Here is a 15996-nt window from a genome sequence, read left to right on the forward strand (position 1 = left end):
CTCACACACACACTCACCCTTCGCACACACACTGACCCATCACACACACACTCCCCCATCACACACACATGATCACCAATCTCCCTCTATCTCACACACACACTCACCCATCACACACACACTCACCCTTCACACACACACTCACCCATCACACACACACTCACCCTTCACACACACACTCACCCATCACACACACACTCACCCATCACACACACATGATCACCAATCTCCCTCTCTCTCACACACACACACACCCTTCACACACACACTCACCCATCACACACACACTCACCCATCACACACACATGATCACCAATCTCCCTCTCTCTCACACACACACTCCCCCATCACACACACACTCACCCATCACACACACACTCCCCCATCACACACACACTCACCCATCACACACACATTCACCCATCACACACACACTCACCCATCACACACACACTCCCCCATCACACACACACTCACCCATCACACACACATGATCACCAATCTCCCTCTCTCTCACACACACACTCCCCCATCACACACACACTCACCCATCACACACACACTCCCCCATCACACACACACTCACCCATCACACACACATTCACCCATCACACACACACTCACCCATCACACACACACTCCCCCATCACACACACACTCACCCATCACACAAATAGTCACCCATCACACACACTCACCCTTCACACACACACACACACTCCCTCATCACACACACACACTCACCCATCACACACACACTCACCCATCACACACATAGTCACCCATCACACACACACTCCCCCATCACACACACACTCACCCATCACACACACACTCCCCCATCACACAGACACTCACCCATCACACACACACTCACCCATCACACACACTCACCCATCACACACACACTCACCCATCACACACACACTCACTCATCACACACACACTCACTCATCACATAAACACTCACCCATCACACACACTCACCCATCACACACATACTCCCCCATCACACACACATGATCACCAATCTCCCTCTATCTCACACACACACTCACCCATCACACACACACTCACCCTTCACACACACACTCACCCATCACACACACACTCACCCTTCACACACACACTCACCCATCACACACACACTCCCCCATCACACACACATGATCACCAATCTCCCTCTATCTCACACACACACTCACCCATCACACACACACTCACCCATCACACACACACTCCCCCATCACACACACATGTTCACCAATCTCCCTCTCTCTCACACACACACTCCCCCATCACACACATGTTCACCAATCTCCCTCTATCTCACACACACACACTCCCCCATCACACACACATGATCACCAATCTCCCTCTCTCTCTCACACACACACACCCTTCACACACACACTCACCCATCACACACACACTCCCCCATCACACACACATGTTCACCAATCTCCCTCTATCTCACACACACACTCCCCCATCACACACACATGTTCACCAATCTCCCTCTATCTCACACACACACTCACCCATCACACACACACTCCCCCATCACACACACATGTTCACCAATCTCCCTCTATCTCACACACACACACTCCCCCATCACTCACACATGTTCACCAATCTCCCTCTCTCTCACACACACACACTCCCCCATCACACACACATGTTCACCAATCTCCCTCTCTCTCTCACACACACTCACCCATCACACACACACTCACCCTTCACACACACACTCACCCTTCACACACACTCACCCATCACACACACACTCCCCCATCACACACACATGTTCACCAATCTCCCTCTCTCACACACACACACACTCCCCCATCACACACACACATGTTCACCAATCTCCCTCTCTCTCTCACACACACACTCCCCCATCACACACACACTCCCCCATCACACACACATGTTCACCAATCTCCCTCTCTCACACACACACACACTCCCCCATCACACACACATGATCACCAATCTCCCTCTCTCTCACACACACACACTCCCCCATCACACACACATGATCACCAATCTCCCCCTCTCTCACACACACACATATACTCCACCATGCCCGAACTCAGTCATAGCGCACACACGCACGCAGCAGGGAGAGAGAGCGTTCGAGTTAGAGAGGCGATTAAGGTCAAGGGTTAGGGCTCGAGTTCAGGTTAGGGCTACGGAGAAACATTGGGTTCGGGGTCCGGGTTATGGTTAGCGTTAGGATTAGATATAAGGTCAGGGCGAGGGTTAGAGTTCGTGCTTAAAGTCAGTGATAGAGTCAGGGCTAGGGCAGGGCTAGAGCTAAGCTTGGGGTTAGGGCGACAGTTAGGGCGAGGTGTAGGGTTAAGGGTAGACCTCGGGCGAGAGCTGGGGGTAGAGTTAGGGCTAGGGCTAGGTTCTAGGTTCTAGGGCTAGGGCTAGGTTCTAGGGCTAGGTTCTAGGTTCTAGGGCTAGGTTCTAGGGCTAGGTTCTAGGTTCTAGGGCTAGGGCTAGGTTCTAGGGCTAAGTTCTAGGTTCTAGGGCTAGGGCTAGGTTCTAGGGCTAGGTTCTAGGGCTAGGTTCTAGGGCTAGGTTCTAGGTTCTAGGGCTAGGTTCTAGTGCTAGGGCTAGGTTCTAGGGCTAGGTTCTAGGGCTAGGTTCTAGAGTTAGGGCTAGGTTCTAGGGCAAGGTTCTAGGGCTAGGTTCTAGGGCTAGGTTCTAGAGCTAGGGCTAGGTTCTAGGGCTAGGTTCTAGAGCTAGGGCTAGGTTCTAGGGCTAGGTTCTAGGTTCTAGGGCTAGGGTTTTGTCTCGAGTTGACGATTGCGATTCGAGGCAAGGTGTTCTCTCCGTGAGCTCATTCTCTCTCTCTCTGGGCTGGCAAAACATCAACAGGACACGTGAGGCCATTACCGCGGGACCAACAATGCCTGCAGGAAGGCGCGCGGCTATTGTTTTACTTCGACTTGGAATTCTTAGGCATTTAATTTGTGGATTTTGACTTCTGAATAATAATAAGAATTGTGTTTTGCTGTTGGCGAGTGGTAGGGGGGTGGTTGGGTGAGTGGTGGGGGTGAGTGGTGGGGGTGAGGGTGAGTGGTGGGGGTGAGTGGTGGGGGTGAGTGGTGGGGGTGAGTGGTGGGGTGAGTGGTGGGGGTGAGTGGTGGGGTGAGTGGTGGGGTGAGTGGTGGGGTGAGTGGTGGGGTGAGTGGTGGGGGTGAGTGGTGGGGTGAGTGGTGGGGGTGAGTGGTGGGGGTGAGGGTGAGTGGTGGGGGTGAGTGGTGGGGGTGAGTGGTGGGGTGAGTGGTGGGGTTAGTGTTGGGGTGAGTGGTGAGTAGTGGGGTGAGTGGTGGGGGTGAGTGGTGAGGGTGAGTGGTGGGGGTGAGGGTGAGTGGTGGGGGTGAGTGGTGGGGGTGAGTGATGGGGTGAGTGGTGGGGTTAGTGTTGGGGTGAGTGGTGAGTAGTGGGGTGAGTGGTGGGGGTGAGTGGTGGGGTGAGTGGTGGGGGTGAGTGGTGGGGTGAGTGGTGGGGGTGAGTGGTGGGGGTGAGGGTGAGTGGTGGGGGTGAGTGGTGGGGGTGAGTGGTGGGGTGAGTGGTGGGGTTAGTGTTGGGGTGAGTGGTGAGTAGTGGGGTGAGTGGTGGGGGTGAGTGGTGAGGGTGAGTGGTGGGGGTGAGGGTGAGTGGTGGGGTGAGTGGTGGGGGTGAGTGATGGGGTGAGTGGGGGTGAGTGTTGGGGTGAGTGGTGAGTAGTGGGGTGAGTTGGTGGGGGTGGTTGGGGTGAGTGGTGGGGTAAGTGTTGGGGTGAGTGGTGGGGGTGAGTGGTGGGGTTTGAGTGGTGGGGTGAGGGTGGTGGGGGGGGTGAGTGGGTGGGGTGAGTGGTGGGGTGAGTGGTGGGGGTGAGTGGTGGGGTGAGTGGTGGGGGTGGTGGTGGGGTGAGGGTGAGTGGTGGGGGTGAGTGGTTGGGGTGAGGTGTGGGGGTGAGTGGTGGGGTGAGGTGGGGTGGGGTGGGGGTGGGGTGAGTGTGGGGGTGGGTGTGGTGGTGGGGGGTGGGTGGGGGGTGAGTGGTGGGGGTGAGTGGTGGGGGTGAGTGGTGGGGGTGATGGGGTAGTGGTGGGAGTGAGTGGTGGTGGTGGGGGTGGGTGAGGTGGGGGTGAGTGGTGGGGTGAGTGGTGGGGGTGAGGTGGTGAGTGGTGGAGTGGGGGGTGGGGGTGTGGGGTGAGTGGTGGGGGTGAGTGGTGGGGTGAGTGGAGTGGGGTGAGTGGTGGGGGTGAGTGGTGAGGGTGGGGTGAGTTGTGGGGGTGAGTGGTGGGGGTGAGTGGTGAGGGTGAGTGGTGAGTGTGGGGGTGAGTGGTGGGGTGGGTGGTGTTGGGTGTAGTGTGGGGTAGTGTTGGGGTGGTGGGGGGTGAGTGTTGGGGTGAGTGGTGGGGGTGAGTGGTGGGGTGAGTGGTTGGGGTGGTGGTGGGGTGTGGGGTGTGGGGGGTGAGTGGTGGTGGTGAGTGGTGGTGTTGGGGTGAGGGTGGGGGTGGGGGGTGAGTGTGGGGTGAGTGTTGGGGTGAGTGTGGGGTGGGGGTGGTGGGGTGGGGTGGTGGTGGGGTTAGTGGGGGGTGGTGTGGTGGTGGGGTGAGTGTGGGGGGTGAGTGGTGGGGGTGAGTGGTGGGGGTGAGTGGTGAGGGTGAGTGGTGGGGTGGTGGTGAGTGGTGAGGGTGAGTGGTGGGGTGAGTGGTGAGTGGTGAAGGGTGAGTGGTAGTGGTGAGGGGTGGGTGGGGGCGGTGGGTTGGCACGAGCCTAGTGTAACAAATACCCCCCCACACCCTGCCCCTCCCCCCCAGCCCTTCCACCCCCCTCCCCCTCGTCTTTGTAACCCGGCGCCTGCCCCCCGCGAGGCCCCGGTGTGGTGTGGGACGTGGGGGGTGGAGTGGCCCGGGTGCAGCTGCACCGCCCGCGCAGTGCAGCGAGGAGGAGTCGGGCCGAGTCGGGGATCTCCGCGCGCGAGTTGAGTCGCGGGTGGCAGCACGCCGCCAAACGACGCAGCGAGTGGAGTCCGCGTGCTGTCTCCCTGTGCAGCGAGGAGGAGTCGGGCCGAGTCGGGGATCTCCGCGCGCGAGTTGAGTCGCGGGTGGCAGCACGCCGCCAAACGACGCAGCGAGTGGAGTCCGCGTGCTGTCTCCCTGCTGTCTCCCTGCTGTCTCCGTGCTGTCTCCCTGCTGTCTCCCTGCTGTCTCCCTGCTGTCTCCCCGCTGTCTCCCCGCTGTCTCCCTGCTGTCTCCCTGCTGTCTCCCTGCTGTCTCCCTGCTGTCTCCCCGCTGTCTCCCTGCTGTCTCCCTGCTGTCTCCCTGCTGTCTCCGTGCTGTCTCCCTGCTGTCTCCGTGCTGTCTCCCTGCTGTCTCCGTGCTGTCCCCCTGCTGGCCCCCTGCTGTCTCCCTGCTGTCTCCCTGCTGTCTCCCTGCTGTCTCCCCGCTGTCTCCCTGCTGTCTCCCTGCTGTCCCCCTGCTGTCTCCCTGCTGTCTCCCTGCTGTCTCCCTGCTGTCTCCCTGCTGTCTCCCTGCTGTCTCCCCGCTGTCTCCCCGCTGTCTCCCTGCTGTCTCCCTGCTGTCTCCCTGCTGTCTCCCTGCTGTCTCCCCGCTGTCTCCCTGCTGTCTCCCTGCTGTCTCCCTGCTGTCTCCGTGCTGTCTCCCTGCTGTCTCCGTGCTGTCTCCCTGCTGTCTCCGTGCTGTCCCCCTGCTGGCCCCCTGCTGTCTCCCTGCTGTCTCCCTGCTGTCTCCCTGCTGTCTCCCCGCTGTCTCCCTGCTGTCTCCCTGCTGTCCCCCTGCTGTCTCCCTGCTGTCTCCCTGCTGTCTCCCTGCTGTCCCCCTGCTGTCTCCCTGCTGTCTCCCTGCTGTCTCCCTGCTGTCCCCCTGCTGTCTCCCTGCTGTCTCCCTGCTGTCTCCCTGCTGTCTCCCCGCTGTCTCCCCGCTGTCTCCCTGCTGTCTCCCTGCTGTCTCCCTGCTGTCTCCCCGCTGTCTCCCTGCTGTCTCCCTGCTGTCCCCCTGCTGTCTCCCTGCTGTCTCCCTGCTGTCTCCCTGCTGTCTGGGTGCGTGCGCGCTCACAGCACTTGCCCCAACGATCTGTTAAAGGCTATACGGGTGGGGGTGTCTGTGTCATTGTGCCTATGGGGAGCGAATCGCCTTCGTTACCCGCTCACGGCCAACACCGGTGACGATTCTCTGACAGCGGTTCTGCGCCTCCCCCTAGGTCGACTCGGCCTCAAATGAGTACCCGGTGCGGGGTGTAGTAAACCTCGCCGCTGGGGAAGACAAAGGCGACCGGGCGTGATGCTGGCCACCCACCCCTCTCGTGTGCCACAGCGCCGGCCTTCATAGGTGCTGCTCGCTAACAGCACTTGCCCCAACGGTTTGTTAAAGGCTACATGGGGGATCTTTGTCTTTGTGTGTGTGCGGACTTTTTAAGTCATCCTCCTGTTCTGCATGGCGGGGGGGGGGGGTTTCCCGGGGTTTGTGATTTTCTACCGTAGCAAAATAATAGGAAACGTAGTTTTAATGTGCTACAATGTAGCCGGTCCCTTCACAAACCACTTCCACAATTCTGAAAAATTCCCCTGCCGAGCGCTCGCTCCGTCGACATCACACAGCAGCAGCAGCAGCATCACCCGCCCCCCTCCTCCCTTACTGCGACAACGTGGCAGGACCCTCCTGACAAGGAGCCGTGAGACTCAGTGCAGAGGCTTTCCTGCAGGGTACACAAGCGGCCGCGGCAGAATAATAATAATAATGATGATGATGCCATTGAAGTCGCATGGGGATCACGACGATTTCATGAAACGTACGAAAATCAGCACAAGCCACGCGTGTGAGTTTTCACTCTGGGAGCGTCTTGCTTGGAGCTGGTGAGGTAAGGCAGGTGGGGGAGCGGTGGCGCAGTGGTTGGCGCACTTCGATTCTCGCTCACGGCCACCAACACCCAGTGACGATCATCTGAACCGGTCCTGGGCCTCCCCTACGTCGACTCAGCCTCAAATGAGTACCTGGTGCGGTGTGTAAACATCGTTCCTAGGGAGACAAAGGCGGTCGGGCGTGGTGCTGGCCACCTACCCCCTCGTGTGCCGTGCCGGCCTTCATAGGTGCTCGCTACTAACAGCACTTTCCCCAGCAGTCTTGTTAAGGCTACACGGGGGATCGTTGTCTTTGGTGGGGAGAACGAGCTTACAAAACTAAACAATGTTTTCTCTTTTTCAGAAGCGACCTGGCCACAGATGGTATGCCCATTGAAGTCTATAAATGAATATTCTCATTCTGAACCTGCTATTATGTAGAGATATATATATTAGCCAAATACTCTCAGCGCACGCTTATAAACGTGGAGGGCAAAACCCCACGGGGAGAGAGAGAGACACGCAAACTCCAAATACACAGCAGCAGGCGTTAGGAGCTGGGATCGAACCCACGTCCTCCTACGTCCCAGGCGAGGGAGTTGACATCTCATCGCCACCGTGAAATCGTGGAGCGGGCGACTTCTGTGAACTGCCCTGAGCAATGGGAAGAGACTGCACGTGGGTCAGAGGCGTGTGGGGCACTCACCCCGAGTTGTGATGAGCTGAGCCAAACAAAAAAATTGGTTCACCACTTTGAGAATTGGTGACGCGTTCAAAAAACACCACCACCACAACTCGCTACGCCGTCACAATTTGTGTCCTCGCGCAAGATGACAGCAGCAGTCCGGCTCAGCAACTCGATACCCCCAAAGTGGAGGATTGCTGCTGCTGCTGCTGAGGCTTTCTGCTAATGGTGGTGGTGGCCACGACGAGAGGACTCCAGCAGAGAGAGAGTCAGGGAGAGGGTATGGAGAGTGAGAGTCACAGGAGAGAGTTAGAGAGAGGGTATGGAGAGTGGGAGTCACAGGAGAGAGAGTCAGGGAGAGGGTATGGAGAGTGAGAGTCACAGGAGAGAGAGTCAGGGAGAGGGTATGGAGAGTGAGAGTCACAGGAGAGAGAGTCAGGGAGAGGGTATGGAGAGTGGGAGTCACAGGAGAGAGAGTCAGGGAGAGGGTATGGAGAGTGAGAGTCACAGGAGAGAGAGTCAGGGAGAGGGTATGGAGAGTGAGAGTCACAGGAGAGAGAGTTAGGGAGAGGGTATGGAGAGAGTCACAGGAGAGAGAGTTAGGGAGGGGGTATGGAGAGTGAGAGTCACAGGAGAGAGAGTCAGGGAGAGGGTATGGAGAGAGTCACAGGAGAGAGAGTCAGGGAGAGGGTATGGAGAGTGAGAGTCACATGAGAGAGTTAGAGAGAGGGTATGGAGAGTGAGATTCACAGGAGAGAGAGTCAGGGAGAGGGTATGGAGAGTGAGAGTCACAGGAGAGAGAGTCAGGGAGAGGGTATGGAGATTGAGAGTCACAGGAGAGAGAGTCAGGGAGAGGGTATGGAGAGTGAGAGTCACAGGAGAGTGAGTCAGGGAGAGGGTATGGAGAGTGAGAGTCACAGGAGAGAGAGTCAGGGAGAGGGTATGGAGAGTGAGAGTCACATGAGAGAGTTAGGGAGAGGGTATGGAGAGTGAGAGTCACAGGAGAGAGAGTTAGGGAGAGGGTATGGAGAGTGAGAGTCACAGGAGAGAGAGTTAGGGAGAGGGTATGGAGAGTGAGAGTCACAGGAGAGAGTCAGGGAGAGGGTATGGAGAGAGTCACAGGAGAGAGAGTCAGGGAGAGGGTATGGAGAGTGAGAGTCACAGGAGAGAGAGTTAGGGAGAGGGTATGGAGAGTGAGAGTCACAGGAGAGAGTCAGGGAGAGGGTATGGAGAGAGTCACAGGAGAGAGAGTCAGGGAGAGGGTATGGAGAGTGAGAGTCACATGAGAGAGTCAGGGAGAGGGTATGGAGAGTGAGAGTCACAGGAGAGAGTTAGGGAGAGGGTATGGAGAGTGAGAGTCACATGAGAGAGTCAGGGAGAGGGTATGGAGAGTGAGAGTCACAGGAGAGAGTCAGGGAGAGGGTATGGAGAATGAGAGTCACAGGAGAGAGTCACAGGAGAGAGAGGGTATGGAGAATGGGATAGGAGCGGAGCAGCCGTCACGGAGCGCGTCGAAGAGATGGCGTCCACTCAGGGGGAGGGAGATGGAGCGATGGGAGATGGAGCGATGGGAGATGGAGCGATGGGAGATGGAGCGATGGGAGATGGAGCGATGGGAGATGGAGCGATGGGAGATGGAGCGATGGGAGATGGAGCGATGGTGGACGGAGCTCCTCGCGTGATCTTCGAGCAAGGAGCCTTCCGGCTTGGTTGGGTTGGAGGCCTTCGTCCAGCAGTGGATTGACTCCAGCTGATGCCGATGATTAGAATCTCAACACAAAATCTCCCCCCCCCGCACTCACCTCTTCCACACAGAAATGTGTGGAGCCCCTCCCCTTCTGATCCCCCTCTCCGCCTCGTTGAGCCCCCCTCCTCCCCCCCCCGGGACCCCCTCCCCCCCATCACGCTCAGCCCACCCCATCCTTGTCGACCCGCGGCCCCCCAGGGCACGAGAGCGACACGACTCTTATCGGAGGCAATTAACCCTGCAGGCGCTGGCGTGGACACAACTCTGGACGGGGCTCGAGTGTTTGTCTGTGTTTGTCTGTGTCTGTCTGTGTCTATCTGTCTGTCTGTGTCTGTCTGTGTCTGTCTGTCTGTGTCTGTCTGTGTCTGTCTGTCTGTCTGTTTCTGTCTGTGTCTGTCTGTGTCTATGTGTGTCTGTCTGTGTCTGTCTGTGTCTATCTGTCTTTGTCTGTCTGTGTCTGTCTGTGTCTATCTGTCTGTCTGTGTCTGTCTGTGTGTGTCTGTGTGTCTGTCTGTGTCTGTCTGTGTCTGTCTGTCTGTGTCTCCCTGTGCCTGTCTGTGTCTGTCTGTGTGTGTGCGTCTGTCTGTGTGTATGTCTGTGTCTGTGTGTTTGTGTCTGTGCCTGTCTGTCTGTGTGTATGTCTGTGTCAATGTGTTTGTGTCTGTGCCTGTCTGTCTGTGTGTCTGTGTGGCCTTAACGTGGCCTTAAAGTGCACAGCGCCTGGCACAAGCGCCGTGATGATGTCACCGCCACTTATAGCGGCGTTTGTTGTTGTGCTGTTGTTGTTGTGCTGTTGTTGTGCTGTTGTTGTTGTGTTGGCCACCCACCCCCTCGTGTGCCGTGCCGGCCTTCATAGGTGCTGCTCGCTAACAGCACTTGCCCCGACAGTCTGTTGCAGGCTACACGGGGGATCTTTGCCTTCGTGTGCGTCTACGAGGAGCGGTGGCGCAACGGTTCGCACACTGCGCTACCCCTGCCAACCCACCCGAGTTGGATTTCCGCTCCCAGCCAACAACAGTGGCAAATATCTGAACCGGCTCTGGCCCTCCCCTAGGTCGACTCAGCCTTAAACGAGTACCTGGCGCTGCGTGTATCGAACGTCGATTACTCGGCAGACAAATGCGAGCCGGGTTTGTGTGCCGGCCTTCACGGGCTGCTGCGACTCGGCTCGCAGCACTTGAACCCCCATCGCGTCCTGTAGCGGGAGGCGGTAGCGGGTGGGGGTGAGCCGCTCTGTCTTTGTGCGCGCTCTGAGCAGCGACGTGTGGTCGTGAAAGTCCCAGAACGGATGCGATTCGTCATAACAAGAACACAGAGAGCGAGCGAGAGGGGGTTGCGGAAACAACAGCCGAACTTTTTGAATTGAACAGACGGAGCCCCACGGACGCTCAGTTCCCTCCGCAGCCCACGCATCTACGACGACACACGAGGTGGTGGGCGGGTCAGCCACCACGCCCGGGCCGCCTTTGTCTCCCCAGCGTGCGACGTTTTACGCGCCGCGCCGGGCCGGGCGCTCGTTTGAGGCCGAGTCGACCTAGGGGAGACCCAGGACCGGCGGTGTTTCTCTCTCTCTCTCTCCGTGACCGCGTGGGTGTTTTTTTTCCCCGAGTCGCCCGGGTTTTCCCTCCACGTTTATAATCGACATCACCACGCGCCTTCAGAGTGTTGGGCCGCTGTTCTGCGTTTCAGCGTCACGATGAGGAGCCGCTCCTTGGTTGAGCTATCATGCGTGGCCGAGTCGCTCCTACGCAGCTCGGTGTTGTCATAAAATAAATACAAGTTGTTGTTGTTGTTGTTTTTTTTTTAAACCCAGGGGCAGGGAGTGAGTGGGCAGCCTGGTCGGCTGTGGCAAGCGAGTTCTAGACAGTGGGAGCAGCTGAGGAGAAGGCGCGACCTCCCACCGAGTCCGCAGAGAGACTGGACACAAAACACTTCGTTAACTGCTCAAATGAGCAATTGACGGGCTCTAAACATGCTCCCCCACTTCACAGTCCTGAGCCAATTACCGTCATTCCACATTCATATACCGGGGTCGAGTCCATCCAACGGACAACCGCTGTTGATCTTCCCACGCGAACTGCTGCTCACTCTATCGAGCACGGAAGGAGCGATCATGGGCTGAGTCAGAACACGTGTTAAAAGTGTCATTCTCATTACCAGCCCCTCTGACAGAGTAAACACGTGCAGTTTCACAAGTGCCGGATGATCGTAGTAATAATACAAGTAGCTACTAGATTTGAAGCTTTCGTGACTGCAAGGATCCATACTCTTTGGTTCTATTCGGTAAAGTCACGTAGGTAAATATAAAATAACAAAAAATCTCGACGTTTCGGTCACAACACAAGTGGCCTTCATCAGGATGAAGGGACTGGACTGTCCAGAGGACAGTGGCCTTCACCTGATGAAGGCCACTTGTGTTGTGGCCGAAACGTCGTGATTTTTTGTTATTTTATTTTTACCTACGTGACTTTACCGAATAGAACAAAAGAGTAAGTAGCTACTACATATGTAGCTACTTGTATTACTAGATGTGTAGCTACTACACATGTAGTAGTAGCTATGGGCCCCGCACTTTCAAGGGCCCCGCGCTAAACGCTTCCAAGCTATTTCGGTTCAGTGATTCTGCACTTGCTCTATTACTATAGTACTATACCGCCTTCAACTTTTATGAACGACTGGGTGTTTAAGGTTATCGATTTGTCGTATTATCTGGCTGTATAGAAAATAAAAAAAATACTTTACTATGCGAGTTAAAAATCTGTATGTTTTAATATTAACTTTTTTGTTAATTTAGGACCCCTTTACAACAAATGCTACAGGCCCCGCACCTAGCTTCATCCGGCGCTGTGGTTCCCACCCCAATCGCCCACTCTCCATCTCTGCCTGTGTGCGATGAAACAAGGACCAGTGCCCGAAACGCCGCCACACACACACACGCACACATATATACATATATCTGTGTCTTTGTTTGTATTAAAGGCCACACACGCCGTGTTCGTCAACAGCACGGCAGCGACTAATGAGCTCGCTGGGCATTGTAGCCGCTCGCGTGTTCGGGCTTGGGGCTCCGTCGACACGATTCCAGCCGCTTCCACGCGCGTGATGACAGCGGCAAGGGCAGCAGGAGCAGCCTCCTTCAGGAGGGAGGCGGCCTCAAGTGTGGAGGTCTCCTCCTGCTGCTGCTGCTGGGCACGACGAGAGAGAGAGAGAGAGGGCTTCAGGACAGAGTGGTTGGTTTAATATTGGTCCATAGATTGGGTTGCATGGCTAATGTCGCACCGCTGTAGTTCGTCTTCAATGTATCTCTGTGTATGTCGATGTGTGTATCTGTCTGTCTGTCTTTGTATATGTTTGTGTGTGTATCGCTCTGTGTGTATATGTGGGGAGCGGTAGTGTAGTGGCTCGCGCGCTGCGCTATGAACCCGGCGATCGGAGTTTGATGCCCGCTCACGGCCAACACCACCGGTGACGATTATCTGAACCGGTCCAGGGCCTGCCCTAGCTCGACTCGGCCACAAATGAGTACCTGGTCCGATGTGTTAACATCGCAACTGGGAAGACAAAGGCGCAAGGCTGTGGTGTTGGCCACCCACCCCCTCGTTTGCCGTTCCGATCGCCATCGGTGCTCGCTAACAGCACTTGCCCCAAAAGTCTATTTCAGGCTATACGGGGGATCTTTGTCTTTGTATGGCAGGACGTGGTGCTGGCCACCCACCCCCTCTCGTGAGGTTCCGTCCTCCATAGGTGCTACTCGCAAACAGCACTTCCCCCAAAAGTCTATTTAAAAAAAAAGGCGACACGGGGGACCTTTGTCTTTGCGTGCATGTAGAGCTGTTAGCGAACACCTATTAAGGCCGGAACAAACCGCTACGGTGAACTGAGAATTCGGATTTGCTTCAAGATAACATGAGATTACCCTGTTTTTGCAGAATCCCGTTCCAATACAATCACTCGCAACCTCTCTCTCCATCCCCCCTCTCTCTCTCCATCCCCCCTCTCTCCATCCCTCTCCCCTCTCTTCCCCCCTCTCTCTCTCCATCCCCCCCTCTCTCTCCATCCCCCCTCTCTCTCTCCATCCCCCCTCTCTCCCTGTCTCTCTCCCTCCCGCGTGCTACTCGCTCGGCAAACAGCGGAGTAATTGTGAGCAGATGAGCTCGTAAGGGCAGATTATGGCGCATTCCAGCTACCAACAACGGAAACAACCACCACCACCAACAACAACCACCGCCACAACCACCTAGACCATCATCACCACAACTTCCACAGCTATCATAATCGTCATCACCGCCAGGATCACCACCTCCGTGCATCATCATCACCACGATCTTCCCTCGCCGTCACAATAATAAACAACAACACCAAAACCATCACCACCATCACCATCTCCCCTGCCACCACCATTTCCTATCACAACAAACAAAGGCAAAGATCCCCTCAACAGACTGTTGGGGCAAGTGCTGTTAGCGAGTAGCACCTATCAAGGCCGGCACGGCACACGAGGGGGTGGGTGGCCAGCACCACGTCGGCCCGGCCGCCTTTGTCTCCCCAGTGGCGATGTTTACTACACACCGCACCGGGTACCCATTTAATGCTGAGTCGACCTAGGGAGGCCCAGGACAGGTTCAGATAATCGCCACTGGTATTAGTGGCCGTGAGCGGAAATCGAACTCGGGTCGCCGGGTTCGTAACGCAGCGCGCCAACCGCTACCTCCCATCACCACCACCACCATAGTCACCATCCCTCCCTGCCTCTACCACCACCATCCCTCCCTGCCTCCACCACAACCATAATCACCGCCACCATAGTCACCATCCCTCCCTGCCCCCACCACCATAGTCACCAACCCTCCCTACCCCCACCACCACCATAATCACCATCCCTCCCTGCCATCACCACCACCATAACCACCATCCCTTTCTGCCCCTACTACCACCACCATAATCACCACCACCACCACGATAATCACCATCCCTCCCTGCACCCACCACCACCACCACCATAACCACCATCCCTCCCTGCCCCTACTACCACCACCATAATCACCACCACCACCACCACCATAATCACCATCCCTCCCTGCACCCACCACCACCACCATAGTCACCATCCCTCCCTGCCCCCGTGTGCCACAGAGGGAGGCGACCATCATCGCCGCCGCTGCTGCTGCTCGCTATGAACGGCACTTGCCCCAACAGTCTGTGAAGGCTACACGGGGGAGAGGGACGATCTTTGTCTTTGCCTTGTGTCTGTGTGTAACGGCTCGCGCATTGCGCTCCGGGACCCGAGTTCCAACTCCCGCTCACTTACAGTGAGCGCCAGGCGCAGCGTGTTTCCAAACGTCGGCGCCGGGGAGACAAAGGCGGCCGGGCGTGGTGTTGACCATCCACCCGCACGTGTGCCGCGTCCCGTGCCGCCCTTCGTTGGCGAGCTGCTCGCACAACGACACTTGCCCCCCGCACCCCGCGCCATTCTGATGAAGGCTATACGGGCCACCTTTGCCTTTACTCCCTGCGCCTTCACTTTTTGGTTCTCGATTTACACCGCGGAATCATTGGCAAGGCGCAGCGACCCCACGTGGTCCGCCACGCCGGTGGTGATGGCGCGGAACGAACGACGACTCCGTTCCTTCCCATATTAGTCTCACCAAATATGCAACCAATCAAAACACGCGCGCACACGCACGACATATTATATTTACACAATATATAAATATATTTATCACAATATATAATGTAGAGTTCCTGATGCCGCTCCCGCCGCAGTTGGAAGCAGTACGCGAGCACAAATACCAAGACAACGCACAGCACACTCGTCAGAAAACAACACCGCGTGGCCTTAAAAGGAAACTATAATAGGCGACGTTTCGGACAATTACCCTTTCTCATGGCACCTCGCTGGAGAGGCCAGAGAGTGGACACTAATAAGAGTTGGAGACGGCACTTCAAAGACCCACAACACGTACAGACTCAAAGACTTACATCGGAACCCGTAGACTTACATAGGGACCAACAGACTTACATAGGGGCCCATAGACTTACATAGAGATCCATAGACTTACATAGAGACCCACAGACTTACATAGGGACCCACAGACTTACATAGGGACCCATAGACTTACATAGGGACCCGTAGACTTACATAGGGATCCATAGACTTACATAGGGACCCACAGACTTACATAGGGACCCATAGACTTACATAGGGGCCCATAGACTTACATAGGGATCCATAGACTTACATAGGGACCCACAGACTTACATAGGGACCCGTAGACTTCCATAGGGACCCACAGCCTTACATAGAGACCCATAGACTTACATAGGGGCCCATAGACTTACATAGGGACTCATAGACCTAGATATAGACCCAGAGATATATTCGGACCTACAGACTTACATATTGCACGAAACTCACCACGTTAATGTATAATAGGCGACGTTTCGGACAATGGACCTTCTTCACAGCACATTTGATGTATCGAATAGCCATGAATCGAGTCGAGTGATAATCTACGACTAGTCCAGTACTGGTGCCGTACTGGTGCAGTCCTAGTCCAGTACTGGTGCAGTCCTAGTCCAGTACTGGTGCAGTCCTAGTCCAGTACTGGTGCCGTACTTGTACTGGACTGGTACTGCACCAGTCCAGCACTGGACTGGTGCAGTACCAGTCTAATGCTGGACTGGTGCAGTACCAGT

Source organism: Petromyzon marinus, chromosome 56 (assembly GCF_048934315.1).
Source record: "Petromyzon marinus isolate PM22_M1 ecotype Great Lakes invasive population chromosome 56, UKy_Petmar_22M1.pri1.0, whole genome shotgun sequence".
NCBI lineage: Eukaryota > Metazoa > Chordata > Hyperoartia > Petromyzontiformes > Petromyzontidae > Petromyzon > Petromyzon marinus.